Source organism: Salmo salar, chromosome ssa01, assembly GCF_905237065.1.
Source record: "Salmo salar chromosome ssa01, Ssal_v3.1, whole genome shotgun sequence".
NCBI classification, from domain to species: domain Eukaryota; kingdom Metazoa; phylum Chordata; class Actinopteri; order Salmoniformes; family Salmonidae; genus Salmo; species Salmo salar.
The window spans coordinates 124,628,574-124,641,338 of record NC_059442.1 but is presented as its reverse complement, the minus strand read 5'-3'; positions in this window follow the sequence as shown (position 1 = coordinate 124,641,338).

Here is a 12,765-nt window from a genome sequence, read left to right as displayed (position 1 = left end):
TCCAGAATTTTGCTTAAGAATGCAAGGTTGGAGATTGGCTCGGTTTCCCCATAGCAGTTGTAGTACAGTGGGGAAATGCCTGTGAACAGGGAGTGATTAACAACAACTTGCACTTCTTCAGATATGCAATTAAAAACTGTTTTGAAAAATGTGGTGAGGAAAGTATCGAGAAGGCAGGTAGAAAGCTTCAATTGTGATATCACTTTCCTGAGCATGTTTGTGTCAACCAGGGAAAATAAAGCCATAGTGCCTTTGCATGATAGACTACGGCACATACCATCAACTTTCTCATCAGGTCTTGGTTGACTGATACCCAGCCTAATGTTTGTTATCTTATCTCTGAAATATGCCGCAAACTCATCACATTTATATGTGGCGTGAAGTTAACATAGGTTTGCGGGGGTAGGACTTATCAGGCCTCAATGGTCGAGAAGAGCACCTCTCGAATTATTCTGATTAATCGTGATCAAATTAGAAATTGGCGTGATCAAATTGGCATTTCTAACTGCCTTGTTATATATGCCAAATTGCTATCTCAGAATATCATAATGGACCTGCAACTTTGACTTTCTCCACGTATCACCGTTGAACTGACTGGAAAGTATGGATATTTCCACGCAAATCTCAGACCATGTGTATGCACAGTTTTTAGTGGTTGATCAACTGTATTGCAAGCAAAGATTGAAGTTTGATGCACGGGAATTATAATAATGGTAGGCTGATAAAAACGTTGGTCTAATGATAAAACTGATGCATTTACCGTTGGCAAGAAGATCGCATAGCAGAATGTCGCCAAATATATTTATTTTACTTTTATTATTTAGGCCTAAATCACAATCATATTTCAGGGCATGTCTCTCCTTTTCTGATATGACTGGGTTATTCCCGCTACACAACGAATATTAGACTACCATTTGTCCATCGCTCATTCAAAAGCCATTGCCAACCATGCTCGAATGTAAATAGACCGGCCGCCTATGACAGATTGGATCACTTTTATTTAAAAAAGGTGCTATCTAGAACCTAAAAGGGTTTTTCGGCTGTCCCCATAGGAGAACCATTTAAAGAACCCTTTTTGGTTCCACGTAGAACACTTTTGGGTTCCATGTAGAACACTTGAAACAGAGGGTTCTACATGAAACCGATGATGTGTATAAACCCTAGATGACTGACAGGGGGCGCTGTATTGAAGCCACCGCGCAGCCTTCATGGTACTCCTCCTCAATTTAAAAAAATAAATTGGAAGCTTTAGAAATGAATTTATTAATGTCTACATTCATTTTTGACACGTTTGTTATATTACATACACCTTAATGCATACTTTTAAATGATGTGAGCTAAAGATAAAAAATGAAAAAATATATTAAAACATTTTCCTTTTTTTAGAGAGTACTAATGGTGTTGTCCCAACTACAACACAAAAAACTTAAATAAATGTAATTGTATACTTTAAACATGTAATTGGAGGACTGCTGCTACTAGGGAGTGCCAATATGGCCGACCGGTGGCTTCAAAGCCAATACATACAGAAGCATCCAGGATTTATATACACAATTGCATGGAGCCAAAAAGGCTTTTCCTATGGAGACAGCCGAAGAACCCTTTTGGAACCATTTTTTAAAAGAGTTTGTACAGTATAGCTGTTTGACAGGAGCATGACATAATAGCATATTTCATCTCAAGAGCCTATACCAAGGCAGGATATAGAAACACAATCATGTATTGATAAACAAAATATTGAATAACAATGTGTTTTTTGCATAGAAGTGTGGGCTTTAGGCATCATTTACTTTTAAATTGTTCAATAGAAAATCAATCTTACAGAACATGTGGCCAGTGTTTGGCACTTCACTATAGGCAGCATGCATTTTTTGTAAAAAAATAAATAAAGTAATTACAAAAGATTAAAACATTCTGCCCACACACTTTCTTTTAGAAACTGTCATGGCCCAGTTGCAACATCTCCAAATAATTCAGCAAATGAAGGCGTTTTTGTTACCATAAAAGGTGAATGGAGGGCATTTTCCAGGTAGGTTTGAAATGCTCGTTCATGAGCGCAGAAATATCTATACTACGGATCTGATTTATCAACAAAAACGTGTATATGCTGCAAGGCAACAGTTTGATAAATCCCTAGAATTTGTTGCACAAGGAGATCCTAATATCTCCACGTTTGCCAGAATTTAGTGATCATTTTATGCACCATATGTACAAAATATATCCCAAAATGTGCCTGGCCAGTTTTCAAGCAAAAGTTGGCATTTATAACCATTTGACTTGACATAAGAATGTGCTCACCTCCCACAAACGTTACACCATGCAACACACATCTGCTAGTGGTTGAAATATTGTATTGAAAGCCAGCAAGTAAGAATAAGAGTAAGAATAAAAATAGGGATTTGATGATATTACCTTCTTTTTTTTTACCAAGTGCATCTTTCAATTAATTGGATTTAGTAACCTAGTAAATAGATAGGCTATAGCCTGCATTTCAAGTTTTGCAATCTCATAGGCAGCACGGTTTAATATACAGCAGTCTAATTTAACTGGTGAACCGACAGGTGATCTTTTACGTTGAAGTAAGCTACTGTAAGTACTGTAGGCTAATTGCATTTTTTTGTAGCCTGCCCTAGACATTGTTTCAGAATTCTCAGGCAGTCCATCATATTTAGGCTGGGGGAAGTCAGTGCAAAACATTGTTCAATTAAAAAATTCTGCTGACAGGTCCACAACCATTTGCCAGAAATGGACATAGTCCTTTGCCAGATATGCAGCAGAAATTACTACAAAATATGAAAACATTCTGCCAACATTGTGGTAGTTTATTTTTATTTGATTTATTTATTTCACCTTTATTTAACCAGGTAAGCTAGTTGAGAACAAGTTCTCATTTACAACTGCGACAAGGCCAAGATAAAGCAAAGCAGTGCGACAAACAACACAGAGTTACATGGAATAAACAAGCGTACAGTCAATAAGAATAGAAAAAAAAGAGTCTATATACAGTGTGTGCAAATGGCGTGAGGAGGTAAGGCAATAAATAGGCCATAGTAGCGAAGTAGTTACAATTTAGCAAATTATCACTGGAGTGATAAATGAGCAGATGATAATGTGCAAGTAGAAATACTGGTGTGCAGAAGAGCAGAAAAGTAAATAAAAACAATATGGGGATGAGGCAGGTAGATTGGGTGGGCTATTTACAGATGGGCTATGTACAGCTGCAGCGATCGGTTAGCTGCTCAGATAGCTGATGTTAGTGAGGGAAATATAAGTCTCCAGCTTCAGCGATTTTTGCAATTCGTTCCAGTCATTGGCAGCAGAGAACTGGAAGGAAAGGCGGCCAAAGGACTTGCTATGGGTGGGTGTTGTTATCGTGACCAGTGAGGTGAGATAAGGCGGAGCTTTACCTAGCATCGACTTATAGATGACCTGGAGCCAGTGGGTCTGGCGATGAATATGTAGCGAGGGCAAGCCGACTAGAGCATACAGGTTGCAGTGGTGGGTGTTATAAGGGGCTTTGGTAACAAAACGGATGGCACTGTGATGGACTGCATCCAGTTTGCTGAGTAGAGTATTGGAAGCTATTTTGTAAATGACATCGCCGAAGTCGAGGATCGGTAGGATAGTCAGTTTTACGAGGGTATGTTTGGCGGCGTGAGTGAAGGAGGCTTTGTTACGAAATAGGAAGCTGATTCTAGATTTAATTTTGGATTGGAGATGTTTAATATGAGTCTGGAAGGAGAGTTTACAGTCTAGCCAGACACCTAGGTATTTGTAGTATGTAAAATATTTGACAGTGGGTAGGCTCAGGCCGCCAGGGACTTTGGGCCCTACCAGATATCACATTGGGCCCTACCACCACAGGCCACCACAACCCTGCGCAATTGCTGTAACCACACATCTCCAGAACCCAATCGACCCATTCAAAGCTTTACATAACTCTACCTTTGCAGGCTTGCAACTCTCTTGTAGTCCAATATTTACTGTCAGTGAGCTGTGAAAATATAACACTGTGCAGACATGCATGCAACATTCTGCATTCAGTGGAATTCACTATTTGATGCAAGACTGATACCCTCTATAAGAAATGTGCTAAAGCCTATCTTTTACAGTCTAAATGTAATTTTAATGGTAAAATTCTTGAATGGAAAATTCTCTTAACATTAATGAATAATTTAAAATAAATATAACTTAAATATACATTAACCTCTTCAATGAAAATAAAATAACATTATCTATAGAATGATGTAACAAACAAAATACTGAAATCAGCAGCAGATGTTTGAACTAAGTACACATACCAACTAGAAAATAAGCAGCTGTAAAAATGGAAATGGAAAACAAAATGGAAATAAATAAACATTGGTTTAAGACTATACCACTCATATGGGAGGGGAGGGGGGGGTAAGTCTAAACATTGGTTTAAGACTATACCACTCATATGGGAGGGAGGGGGGGGTAAGTCTAAACATTGGTTTAAGACTATACCACTCATATGGGGGGGGTAAGTCTACACATTGGTTTAAGACTATACCACTCATATGGGGGGGGGGTAAGTCTAAACATTGGTTTAAGACTATACCACTCATATGGGGGGGGGGTAAGTCTAAACATTGGTTTAAGACTATACCACTCATATGGGGGGGGGGTAAGTCTAAACATTGGTTTAAGACTATACCACTCATATGGGGGGGGGGGGTAAGTCTAAACATTGGTTTAAGACTATACCACTCATATGGGAGGGAGGGGGGGGGTAAGTCTAAACATTGGTTTAAGACTATACCACTCATATGGGGGGGGGGGTAAGTCTAAACATTGGTTTAAGACTATACCACTCATATGGGGGGGGGTAAGTCTAAACATTGGTTTAAGACTATACCACTCATATGGGGGGGGGTAAGTCTAAACATTGGTTTAAGACTATACCACTCATATGGGGGGGGGGGGGTAAGTCTAAACATTGGTTTAAGACTATACCACTCATATGGGAGGGGGGGGGGGGTAAGTCTAAACATTGGTTTAAGACTATACCACTCATATGGGGGGGGGTAAGTCTAAACATTGGTTTAAGACTATACCACTCATATGGGGGGGGGTAAGTCTAAACATTGGTTTAAGACTATACCACTCATATGGGGGGGGGGTAAGTCTAAACATTGGTTTAAGACTATACCACTCATATGGGGGGGGGGTAAGTCTAAACATTGGTTTAAGACTATACCACTCATATGGGGGGGGGGTAAGTCTACACATTGGTTTAAGACTATACCACTCATATGGGGGGGGGTAAGTCTAAACATTGGTTTAAGACTATACCACTCATATGGGGGGGGGGGTAAGTCTAAACATTGGTTTAAGACTATACCACTCATATGGGGGGGGGTAAGTCTAAACATTGGTTTAAGACTATACCACTCATATGGGGGGGGGGTAAGTCTAAACATTGGTTTAAGACTATACCACTCATATGGGGGGGGGGTAAGTCTAAACATTGGTTTAAGACTATACCACTCATATGGGGGGGGGGTAAGTCTAAACATTGGTTTAAGACTATACCACTCATATGGGAGGGGGGGGGGGGGTAAGTCTAAACATTGGTTTAAGACTATACCACTCATATGGGGGGGGGGTAAGTCTAAACATTGGTTTAAGACTATACCACTCATATGGGGGGGGGTAAGTCTAAACATTGGTTTAAGACTATACCACTCATATGGGGGGGGGGTAAGTCTAAACATTGGTTTAAGACTATACCACTCATATGGGGGGGGGGGTAAGTCTAAACATTGGTTTAAGACTATACCACTCATATGGGGGGGGGGTAAGTCTAAACATTGGTTTAAGACTATACCACTCATATGGGAGGGGAGGGGGGGGTAAGTCTAAACATTGGTTTAAGACTATACCACTCATATGGGGGGGGGGTAAGTCTAAACATTGGTTTAAGACTATACCACTCATATGGGGGGGGGTAAGTCTAAACATTGGTTTAAGACTATACCACTCATATGGGGGGGGGTAAGTCTAAACATTGGTTTAAGACTATACCACTCATATGGGAGGGGGGGGGTAAGTCTAAACATTGGTTTAAGACTATACCACTCATATGGGGGGGGGTAAGTCTAAACATTGGTTTAAGACTATACCACTCATATGGGGGGGGGTAAGTCTAAACATTGGTTTAAGACTATACCACTCATATGGGGGGGGGTAAGTCTAAACATTGGTTTAAGACTATACCACTCATATGGGGGGGGGTAAGTCTAAACATTGGTTTAAGACTATACCACTCATATGGGGGGGGGGGGTAAGTCTAAACATTGGTTTAAGACTATACCACTCATATGGGGGGGGGGTAAGTCTAAACATTGGTTTAAGACTATACCACTCATATGGGGGGGGTAAGTCTAAACATTGGTTTAAGACTATACCACTCATATGGGGGGGGGTAAGTCTAAACATTGGTTTAAGACTATACCACTCATATGGGGGGGGGGTAAGTCTAAACATTGGTTTAAGACTATACCACTCATATGGGGGGGGGTAAGTCTAAACATTGGTTTAAGACTATACCACTCATATGGGGGGGGGTAAGTCTAAACATTGGTTTAAGACTATACCACTCATATGGGGGGGGGTAAGTCTAAACATTGGTTTAAGACTATACCACTCATATGGGGGGGGTAAGTCTAAACATTGGTTTAAGACTATACCACTCATATGGGGGGGGGGGTAAGTCTAAACATTGGTTTAAGACTATACCACTCATATGGGGGGGGTAAGTCTAAACATTGGTTTAAGACTATACCACTCATATGGGGGGGGGGTAAGTCTAAACATTGGTTTAAGACTATACCACTCATATGGGGGGGGGGTAAGTCTAAACATTGGTTTAAGACTATACCACTCATATGGGGGGGGGTAAGTCTAAACATTGGTTTAAGACTATACCACTCATATGGGGGGGGGTAAGTCTAAACATTGGTTTAAGACTATACCACTCATATGGGGGGGTAAGTCTAAACATTGGTTTAAGACTATACCACTCATATGGGGGGGGGTAAGTCTAAACATTGGTTTAAGACTATACCACTCATATGGGGGGGGGTAAGTCTAAACATTGGTTTAAGACTATACCACTCATATGGGGGGGGTAAGTCTAAACATTGGTTTAAGACTATACCACTCATATGGGGGGGTAAGTCTAAACATTGGTTTAAGACTATACCACTCATATGGGGGGGGGTAAGTCTAAACATTGGTTTAAGACTATACCACTCATATGGGGGGGGGGTAAGTCTAAACATTGGTTTAAGACTATACCACTCATATGGGGGGGGGGGTAAGTCTAAACATTGGTTTAAGACTATACCACTCATATGGGGGGGGGGGGTAAGTCTAAACATTGGTTTAAGACTATACCACTCATCATATGACACCTCCTACCTGTAGTGTGTTTTGTTTTCACCGCCTTTTTCGATCTTTCAACCTCTCTTCTTCAGACCTTCGTGAGTGAATGACATACATTCAATATGAAAATATATTCAGGTCAGTCTGGCTACAGTGAAACAAGTGATTTTAAGAATGCAAATTAAAAGTTTTTATAATGTTCAAGACTTACGGCATGGGAAAGTTCTGCAGGAGAACTAGGCATCACCATCGCCTAATTTGCTGCATGTTTTCCTTTGAAAAAGAAAATCACATAATTGGATGGGGATCCCAAAAAACATATCCACTAGTAATGACAATTTCATAATTTTTACATACCTCAGTGAAATCACACTGTGCTGCATTGCAATATACAGAGCATACTGTAAGTTAAGAAATAGTGATGATCATAGTGATCATAGTAAATAATAATACCCCCCCCCCAAGAAGTCACAGCATGTCACATCAGCATCCAGCTCTGCAGGAGTTTGATGTATGAATTGTGTATGTAGTCTAAAAACTGTAGCAAATATGTCCCAAAAAATGTCAAGAATAATAAACAAGAAAACATATGAGCAATAACAGTAGTGTGCTTTGTATGCTGCAAGCACATAAATAATAATAACTTTTCATATGTTATAACAGAAAATAGGACTAATAGAATATGCTGAATAACCAGCATCTTGAGAAACCTTGCTTTGGTTGTAACGTCTGCTTCCAACTCACACCCTCAAACACGTAGATCCCCTGAACACATCTTACTCTTCAGATCCCAATCGCCTGAATTCTAATCACCTGTTCACACACCTGTATGTCATTATCACACACTATTTAGTTCAGTTCTTTTCAACCCATCACTGTGAGGTGTTGTTTGTTTTGTGACACATGTCTTGCAGAGCGCTGTTTGTGCCCTGTCGTGTACACGTCCTGTGTAAGGCAGGCAAAAAATAACGATGGCTATTTCCTGCCTGTACTTTAGCCTATTGGATTTCCTGTTATCTACCTATTGCCTGATCTCTCGGACAACGTTACTAGCCTTTTCCCTGCCTGTATTGTTGCCATTTTGGACCCCCTGTGTATGACCTTCTGCCTGCCCCTGGACCCAGCTACCCGCCTCCTCCTGTGGTCCTTTGCAAGAAACACCTGCTGTGCCCTGTGATTGAAACGAGCTCTCTGTCTCCCATCGTGTTCATTACATTGGTAGGCCCTGTGGTGTGAACAAGGTACAATTTTCAATAAAGGAATGACAATCAAATGGTACAGTTCAGTGGAATAATTTAAAGGAATATCTAACCTGAACATCATCCACACCAAAAGTCGTCCAGGGGACAAGATCCGAGCAATGTTTCTGTGAACAGTGTATGTGAAAGTAAAGAAAAAGTACAATTCAACAGCTTTTTAATACTCCAGCATGCATAACAGTTTTGAACACAGTTGGAACTGAATTAACCCAAGTATTTTTCACAACATGTATGGGTGTTGCTGGACCAGAAAATGTATTTTGGACTGCAAACACACCATTTCTCACATCAATGCACTCACATGCCAAAAATCTTTCCTTGGACACTGTTTCAAAGCAATGTGTATGCTTTCTCTGTAAATGTGTCTTGAAGTTTTTCTTATTTAACTTCAGTTTGCAGTGTGAAAAAGTGACAATGACTTTTCTTGACTTGCCATGTATGTTGGGACCAGGTGACTTCATTGTAGATACTATGTGTAGGCTGTGTGGACTCGCTGTGTAACTAAGGGAATGGCATCAACGATACACATTTAGAGCCAGCCAAACACAAGGCATACATTGAAGAAACAAAGAAAATCAAAGATCAAATAGATTACATAACTGTACATGTAAACCTAGGCTTACTGTTCAAGATGGCAAATTTGTCCTAATAAGATTCCCTCATTGTGAGCAATTAGCTAGCTCACATGCAAATGGGTGCTAATTAACGCTATGCTAGCATCGGTGCAGTCGTTGGTCATATAAAAATATACCACTGCATAACATGAATATTACAAAGTACATTATGCATAATGACAGTCTCACTTACTTCCATGGTTTATATTTTTATCCATGTCGGTTAGGTTCAATTAAGATTTGCTTTTGTTGACATTGATACCTTCGACATTTACCTCAACTTGGGTGATCTTGAAGGAGACGAGAAGGGTTTGGGTTAAACGCGTTTGATTCCACCCACATTGAGCCCGGCCCCGAACTGCACACTGCAGTCAGGTGCTTTTTGAGCCTGTAGGCCTACCAAGGCAGGACATAGAAACCCAATAATCTACTGATAAACTATACTGATCAAAAATACTAAAGCAACATGCAATAATTTCAAAGATTTTACAGTTCATATAAGCAAATCAGTCAATTGAAAACAATTAATTAGGCCCTAATCTATGGATTTCACATGACTGGGAATACAGATATGCATCTGTTGATCACAGAAACCTTTAAAAAAGGTAGGGGCATGGATCAGAAAACCAGTCAGTATCTGGTGTGACCCCCATTTGCCTCATGCAGCGCAACACATACCATTTCCATAGAGTTGATCAGGCTGTTGATTGTGGCCTGTGGAATGTTGTCCCACTCCTGTCCCACTTCGCTGTGCGAAGTCGCTGAATATTGGCGTAAACTGGAAAACGTTGTCTTACACGTCGATCCAGAGCATCCCAAACAGGCTTAATGGGTGAAATGTCTGGTGAGTATGCAGGCTATGGAAGAACTGGGACATTTTCAGCTTCCAGAAATTGTGTAGAGATGGGGCCATTGATTATCATGCTGAAACATGAATGAATGTCACAATAATGGGCCTCAGGATCTTGTCACTATATCTCTGTGCATTCAAATTGCCAACGATAAATTGCATTTGTGTTCATTGTCCGTAGCTTATGCTTGCCCATACCATAAACACCATGGGGGACTCTGCTCTCCAGCACAACGCCATACACGTGGCCTGAGTTTGTGAGGCCGGTTGGACGTACTGCCAAATTCTCTAAAACGATGCTTGAGGTGACTTATGGTAGAGAAATTAATATTAAATTATCTGGCAACAGCTCTGGTGGACATTCCTGCAGTCAGCATGCCAATTGCACGCTCCCTCAAAACTTGAGACATCTGTGGCATTGTGTTGTATGACAAAACTGCACATTTTAGAGTGGACTTTTATCGTCCCCAGCACAAGGTGCACCTGTGCAATGATCATGCTGTTTCAACAGCTTATTGATATGCCACACCTGTCAGGTGGATGGATTAACTTGGCAAAGGAGAAATGGTCACTAACAGGGATGTAAAATAATTTGTGCACAAAATTTGAGAGAAATAAGTATTTTGTGCATATGGAACATTTCTGGGATCATGGGACCAACACTTTACATGTTGCGTTTTTTATTTTTGTTCTTTGTAAATATTTAACAACAATAGAACTATAGAAGTGTGGGCTATAGCATTTAGCCTAGTTTTACATTGTTTCGAATATACAATCAACCTTGCAGAATGTGCAGACAGGCACTGGCTATGGCAGCATGAATGTTCAGCAAAATATCAAAACTTTCTGCCCACACCTCTACAGAAATGTGATCAAAATTGCCATTGCTCTTTCTTTTAGAAACTGCTGTGGCCTAATTCCAAAAGTTCCAAAATTGTTCCAAATTATACAGCAAATAAAGGGCTTTATTTCTAAAAAAGGTTCTATATACACAGTGAAGGGAAAGAACCTTGAGGGTTCTATCCCTACCCCAGAGTGTAATGGGGATTTTAGAAAACAACAGCTAACAAAAGCTAACGCAGTATGAAAACAGAGCTTTTTAATTTGTTTCTGATGTTTTCCATTGGCAATATCCATATTAATGATGCTGCTGCATGGTTTCGCTGGTAAGAAAAATGGCTAGCTGACTTCCGAAACTGTTGGTTGCAACCTGATCTCAGATCATTTCGTATTATTCTGCACGTAAATCAGAGACATTTCGTTTAGTTTGATGTTTCATTTCATATGGTATGTATTAATTTGTGGATGTCCATCATCCATTTTTTATGATATGTTATGAATTACAAATCGCATTATATGTTATGAATTTGCAAAACGTAGAATATGTTACAAATTTGCTAAACTTCTCTACGAATTTTCAAAAAGGTAAACGTGATACGAATTAGAAAACGTACAGAATAATATGAAATGCTTTGAGACCAGGTTGGTTAGCTCTCTATGGCAGAAGGAAGATTCAATTAATATTTTGCAACATTTTTGTCAGGGACAATGTCTGAGTGGCAAACACTATAGTTCATACAAACCTGTGCTGTTGCAAACTATATGCTAGCTATAAAAAGAGGAAAAAAATAATGATTTGCCATTCTGATTCAAAAACCAACTGCCATTCTGCATGATGATGCAAGAGGATGGTGGTTGAACCAACTTGCAAGTAGCCTACCAATAAGCACTTTATTTTTCAATGTATTAAGGTAAGCAAAGTTGATTATTTAATTCAAATATATGAAACCAAAGTCATATGATAAACTACAGGCTAAATATATAAAGGTGAAACGTTATTAGAATTTGAGTATGTTTGTAAGCTGGCTAGTTAATTATATATAATAAGTATTGGTGATTCAATAGCCTAGTTAATCACTACATTACTTTTAACACACTATCTATATTTTGCTCAGTCTGGCAGTAACCCAACTATCAGACACAGAGAATCTCTTTCGGTTGCTGCTGACAACTACTGCACGTTGTTCTTCTACATCATAATACATATGTCTGCATAGCATTTTGTCTTCATTTTGGCAGATTAACTCGTGTTTTTTCTGAAGATGAACTTGTGTTTTTGCTCCTTTTTTCTTCTTCTGTGGAACCAGTCAGGCAACAACTCATACTGTACTGACTGTACCCCAACGGCTAAGGAATTGGACCTGTGGCAGGATTTGTACCTGTGTTCGAAATGTGTCCAGTTCAAATCCCAGGCCGGCGCTGGAAAAAAACGTACGGAATTGATCTGACAACTGAAGGGCTGCTGGGTTCACATCCTCAGAACATTCCCTTACCGTTGGGCCCGTGAGCAAGGTCCTTAACCTGACAACATGCTCTCCACCCAGAGGCGCAGCATTGGAGCTTAAATCTGTGCTCATCTCAACTGTATGTGTAAGGTCTGCTGTTTGGGGGGGGGTTGAGAATGGAGCAAATGACACATTTTTGTTGTTCGCTGAAACTAATGGACAACATTGTATTGTATAAAAGGGTTCTGTATAGAACTTTCAGGGGTTCCATATACAGTTGAAGTCGAAAGTTTACATACACTTAGGTTGGAGTCATTAAAACTCGTTTTTCAACCACTCCACAAATT